Source organism: Apodemus sylvaticus, chromosome 7 (genome assembly GCF_947179515.1).
Source record: "Apodemus sylvaticus chromosome 7, mApoSyl1.1, whole genome shotgun sequence".
In the NCBI taxonomy this organism is placed as follows: Eukaryota; Metazoa; Chordata; class Mammalia; order Rodentia; family Muridae; genus Apodemus; species Apodemus sylvaticus.
The window spans coordinates 37,504,097-37,510,563 of NC_067478.1; the positions used below are offsets into that span (position 1 = coordinate 37,504,097).

Below are 6,467 nucleotides of genomic sequence, written 5' to 3' on the forward strand. Positions count from 1 at the left end.
GGAAAGCGTTTATTTAGCTTACACTTTCACATTGCAGTTTATCACTAAAGGAAGTCAAGACTGGAACTCAAGCAGGTCAGGAAGCAGGAGCTGATGCAGAAGCCCTGGAGGGATGTTTCTTACTGGCTTGCTTCCTCTGGCTTGCTTGGCCTGCCCTCTTATAGAACCCAAGAGTACCAGACCAGGGATAGTACCACCCACAAGGGGCCCTCCCACCCTTGATCACTAATTGAGAAAATGCCCCGCAGCTGGATATCACTAATTGAGAAAATGCCCCGCAGCTGGATCTTATGGAGGCACTTCCCCAACTGAAACTCCTTTCTCTGTGATAACTCCAGCCTGTGTCAAGTTGACACACAAAACCAGCCAGTACAATTGACCCCTTGTCAACTTGACACACAAACACATCACTGTTAAGCCTCAACCCTTTCTTACTCATCCCCAAAATCTAAATTATTTTAAAAGTCCCACAGTCTTTACACATTAAAAGTTCAACCACTTCAAAATGTCCAATATCTTTAAAATTCAAAGTCTTTTAAAGATTCAAAGTCTCTCAACTCTGGGATCCACTAAAATGCTTTCTACCTTCAAGAGGGAAACATATCAGGGCACAGTCACAACCAAAAGCAAAACTCAAACCCCAATGATTCAATGGCTGGGATCCAACTCACGATTTTCTGGGTTCCTCCAATGGTTTGGGTCACTTCTCCAGCTCTGCCCTTTGTAGCACACAGCTTGTCTGCTAGGCTCCAGCTGCCTGTACTCCACTGCTGCTGCTGTTCTTGGTGGTCATTGCATGGTACTGGCATCTCCAAAACGCTGCTATCTTCCACTGTAATTAGGCTTCACCAATAGCCTCTCATAGGCTCTCTTCATGGTGACAAGCCTCTGCTCCTATACATGTCCCCTTCAAGTCCTGGGCCATCAATTGCAACTGAGGCTGCACCTTCACCAATGGCCTTCCGTGGCCTCTCACTGTGCCAAGATCCTCAGCTGCACTTCATGACCCCTTCATGCCTTCAAAACCAGTACTGTCTAGGTGACTCATACACAGTACCAAGTCCAGCCACAGCACAAATACAACTGTGGCTATCTCTGGAACACACTCTCTGCGCTCTCAGAAAACACTTTCAAGATTATTTCATCTCAGTGATGCTGGTCTCTTCTTAATCACTGCTAATTTCTTAGCTCCAGGTAACCAGCATCAATAGTCTCAGTAACACAAAGGTTTGCTTTAGTGGTTCTGGTATCTTGTTACTTACAGCTGATTCTTCAACCCCAGATAACAAAAACCACAGAATCTTCACAATCAAAACATGGTCACTTTAAGAGTCTTTAATCTTCCCTCTGAAATTTCACAAGTCAGGCCTTCATCTTCTGCACTGTATGTAACATTTTCTTCCAAGCTCCTACACAACTTTCCACAGCTTCTCTAGCTCAAAGTTCCAAAGTCCTTGCACAGTCCTCCCCAAAGCATGGTCAGGTTGTCACAGGAATACCCCACTATGCTGGCACCAATTTGTCTTAGACAGGGTTTCTATTCCTGCACAAACATCATGACCAAGAAGCAAGGTGGGGAGGAAAGGGTTGCAATCCATCACTAAAGGATGTCAGGGCTGAAACTCAAGCAGGTCAGGAAGCAGGAGGTGATGCAGAGGCCATGGAGGGATGTTTCTTACTGGCTTGCTTCCTCTGGCTTGCTTGGCCTGCCCTCTTATAGAACCCAAGAGTACCAGCCCAGGGATAGTACCACCCACAAGGGGCCCTCCCACCCTTGATCACTAATTGAGAAAATGCCCCACAGCTGGATCTCATGGAGGCACTTCCTCAACTGAAACTGCTTTCTCTGTGATAACTCCAGCCTGTGTCAAGTTGACACACAAAACCAGCCAGGACATTTACAAAAAGGAATATTACTCAAATATTAAAAACAATGACACCATTAAATATGTAGGCAAATTGATGAATCTAGAAAAGATCATCCTGACGGGCAGTGGTGACACAAACCTGTAATCCCAGCACTCTGGGAGGCAGGGGAAGGTGGATTTCTGAGTTTGAGGCCAGCCTGGTCTACAGAGTGAGTTCCAGGACAGCCAGACCTATACAGAGAAACCCTGCCTCAAAAAAAAAACAAAAAACAAAAAACAAAAAACAAAGCTAAAAACCAAAGCAAACAAACAAAGAAAAATAGAAAGAAAGAGTGGGAAAAAAGGAAGAAAGGAAGGAAGGAAGGAAGGAAGGAAGGAAGAAAGGAAGAAAGGAAGAAAGGAAGAAAAGAAGAAAGGAAGAAAAGATCATCCTCGGAGAGGTAACCCAGACCCAGAAAGAAAAACATGGTATATATTCACTTATAAGTGTATATAAGCCACAAAGTAGAGGATAACCATTCTCCAATCTACAGACATAATGAAGCTAAGTATCAAGGAGACCTGTGAGGAACACTTTTGGAGTTAACTTTGCTTGTGATTAATCATGAATGAGTCTGCCGACACCTGTCTTTGTTTTTGATTAAGATGTGTTATGCTCTCCAAGTTCCTCTGCTTAGGCATATGTCATGGAGAGACTGTCCTAGTCTGATGGAAACAGCCTTACTCAAACATAGATACTGTGTACCATAAATCTCCCACATAATGATTTATGGTCACTGTTTATCTTCTTGGAAATGGTCATGCTTGGTGTTGCTTGCCTTTAAAAGACACTGAGGAAATACACTTGCTGCTGGCATGGTATTCACCAACAGCCTTCCCAGGCCTCTGTTTCTGGAAACTTCTTGCTGCCTTTCCTAAAATCCTCCCCACTCCCCCAGTGGTGACTCCCACACTGACTGACCTGCTGGCTCCTGCCAGGTCCCAAGGAGTGATGCTTGAATCTCACTGAGAAGGGGACTTAAAATAGACATAGAGGTGCTTGGAAGGAGGGATTGGGTTGGGGAATGTTTAGGGAAGGGAACAGGAGAGATCAATTATGAGGATGATAGAGGAAAACAGAACTGGGAGAGGGGACTGGAAGTAGTTGTGGGGAGGTAGAAGCATCTCTGGGAAGAGGTAGAAACCTAGGACAGTGGAAACTCCAGGAATCTTTGAAGGTATCTGTACCTAAGACTCCTAGCAATGGAAGATATGGAGCCTAGAAACGCCACCTCCTTCTACCAGAAAAGACTTACAGTGCAGGCTGAGAACACCAAAACAGCCAAACAACCTTCAACCCACAATTTGTCCTTCCTACAAGATGTTCAAGAGTAAAGATGAAGCAGAAATTGATGGAGAGGCCAAAGAAATACTGAACATACTTGAGACTCATGACATGAGGGAAAGCCCACTGACACTATTAATCATATTTGGCCATACTTGCAGATCGGTGCCTAGCATAACTGTCATCTGGAAACAGATGCAGAGACCCACAGTGAAACATTAGGTAGACCTTGAGGAATTCTGTGTAAGACAGGGAGGAAGGATTGAGAGAGCCAAGAAGTCAAGGACACTACAAGAAAACCTACAGAATCAACTGACCAGAACCACTGAACAGAGAACATTGATGGGCTGGACTTAGGTCCTCTGCACATATGTAACAGATATGCAGCTTGGTGTTCATAGGGATCATGCCTGTGCAGGGGATGTCAGTGACTTTGTTGCCTGTCCTGAGCTACCCGCCTCCTAATTGGGCTGCCTTGTCTAGCCCCAGTAGAAGAAGATGTGCCTAGTCTTACTGCAATGTGATATGCCAATGAGGGTTAATATCCATGGGAGTCTTCTTTTCTGAGAAGAAGGGGATGAGGGATAGTAGAAGGGGAAGTGAGGAGAGACTGGGAGGATAAGAAGGAGGGGAAGATGCAGTTGGGACATAAAGTTAATTATCAATTAATTAATGAATGGGAAAAAACACTCATGGTATTGACATTAAAAACAGATTGATCAGTGGAATCAAATCAAAGACACAGTAAGAAATCCACACACACATTGAATCCTGATTTTTGATATAAAAGGCAGAAATTCACAATGGTGAAAAGAAAACACCTTCAACAAATAGTGCTGATCTATTTCGATCTGAAGCTGTAGAGGAATGCAAATTGATGCATATCTATTTCCCTATGTAAAACTCAAGACCAAGTGGATTGAAGACCTCAATATAAAACAAAATACAGTGTACCTGATAGAAGAGAAAGTGGGGGAAAGGCTTGAACTCATTGGCACAGGAAACAACTTCTTAAACATAAAACCAGTAGAACAGGCACTACAAACAATGATTAACTAATGGGCCTTCACGAAACTGAAAAGCATGTGTATAGAAAAGTACAGCATCAATAGGATAAAATGGCAGCCTTTAGAATAGAAAAAGATTTTTACCAACTCAACATTCAGTAGAGGGCTAATATCTAAAATATATGAAAAACTTAAGAATCTAGTCATCAACCAACTAAATAGTCCAATTATAAAATAGAATACACATGTAACCAGAGAATTCTCAATGGAGGAATTATAAATGTCTGAGAAACACTTTAATGTTCAAAATCCTCAGTCATCAGGGAAATTCAAATCAAAACACCTTTGAGATTCCATCCTATACCTGTCAGTGGTTAAGATCAACAACATGAGTGACAGCTCATGCTGGTTATTAGGGGAACAAACCACTATCTCTGGAAATTGTAATAACTTGTACAAACTTTATGGAAATCAATATAGTTCCTCAGAAAACTGGGAACTGATCTCTCAAGACGCAGCTATACCACTAATGGGCATTTACCCAAAGGGTACACTATACTATCATAAAAACACTTGCTCACATAATTCAACGTGGCTTTATTCATAATAGCCCAAAACTGGAAACAACATTAAATTTCCCTCAAATGAAGAATGAATAAATTAAATGTCGTACTTTTATTTCCATGCAAATTATCATTTATTAGGAATTACTGAAAAATAAACACTTCAAATAAGTATCACTTGTACGATTACTGATGTCCTTTTAAAGAATATTTTAGGTATTAGTTATTTTTGTGTTATTTAGTTATTAGAAGAAACTTGTATATATTAATGTGGGTGCCAGTGAAGGACACAAGCAGGCATATCCCCTCTTGGGAGGGAGCTGGTTTTGAGCCATCCAGCAAGAAACAGAAGTTGAGTCTTCCTCAGGCCCTTGATACCCTGTTTTTGAATGTGACAACATAATAGCTTTCTTCCCAAATTTTGTTGATATGAGCATGTTTAGGCACTGAGTATAATGACCATTTGTAGGATCAAATAAGTATAACCACACTACTGCTCACAATACTCAGTGTCTAGGCTGCTGTATCCAATCACAACCTCAGCATAATATTCTTCCATTACCATAGATATTTTATTCACATTTCTAACACAAATGAGTTATTTTGGTTGTGACTTACATAACTAAGTCCAAACAGAAAACAAATAGCTTCTGGGTTTTTTTTGTTGTTGTTGTTGTTGTTGTTTGTTTGTTTGCTTGCTTGTTTTTTTTTTTTTTTTTTCAGACGGGGTTTGTCTGTATAAAAGAGCCCGGAATGTCTTGAAGTTGCTCTGTAGACCAGGTAGTCCTTGAACTCAGAGGTCCACCTGCCTCTGCCTCGAGTTCATGGATTAAAGGCGTGCACCACCATGTCTGGCAACGTTTCCAGACATTAAGGGTCTATAGGCCAGACCCTTCGCGACCTTTGTTCTGCATTTCTCCTGTTTCTATTCTCTCTTGGCCTTCAGTCTTTTTCTTAGCCTCTGGTTCATCCACAATGGTTACTGTCCATGCAGATCCAGAGTCTTTCTCTTCCTCTTAATTTCAGTTCCCATTTTCATGTCATTCTTTTCATCATCCATGTCACACTGCACTTTCTCCTGGCAATATTTGGGCACCACCACAATTTAAATTTCTTCAATGACTTTCATTAAAGCATCACCATCAACTCGAAGAATACTTTTAAGTCTGTTGAGCTCCCTTGGCACATTTTTCTTTCTCTTCTCAGCAAGCATCTTCATTTCCACTTACTCTGCCACCTTTTACCCATGCTTTACTTGAGAAACACCACTGCTCACCATGAGTAACACACCAACAAGAAGCGCAGACACTTCCCTCCATAAATGTGTTACTTTTATACTATGGAATATTACACACCTATTTTTAAAAATGACATCATGAAATTTGTAAAAAAAGAGATGGAATTAGAGAAAAACACCCTGAATGAGGTAACACAGACCCAGAAAAACTAGCACGGTATACAATCAATTATAAATGGATATTAGCTCTTAAGTAACTGATAATCATGCTGCAGTCCACCAACCCAGAGAGGCTAATTAGCAAAGAGGACTCTTCCAGGGACAAAGGTATGTCACTGACAAGGGGGAATTAGGATACGTTTGAGGGGAGACTATGGCAGGTAAGGATGGGAACAGGAGTGATCAAGATCTCAAGGAGGAATGGCGGGAAAGTATGAGAGAGACAACTGGAAATGGATGACATTTGGA

General features: G+C 41.6%; 1 pseudogene; it reads right to left on the reverse strand.

Annotated features, from left to right (window-relative positions):
* Positions 1–3,327: 3,327 nt before the first annotated feature.
* LOC127689674 (protein LLP homolog) lies at positions 3,328–6,010 on the reverse strand (annotated as a pseudogene).
* Between the last annotated feature and the right edge of the window lie 457 nt (positions 6,011–6,467).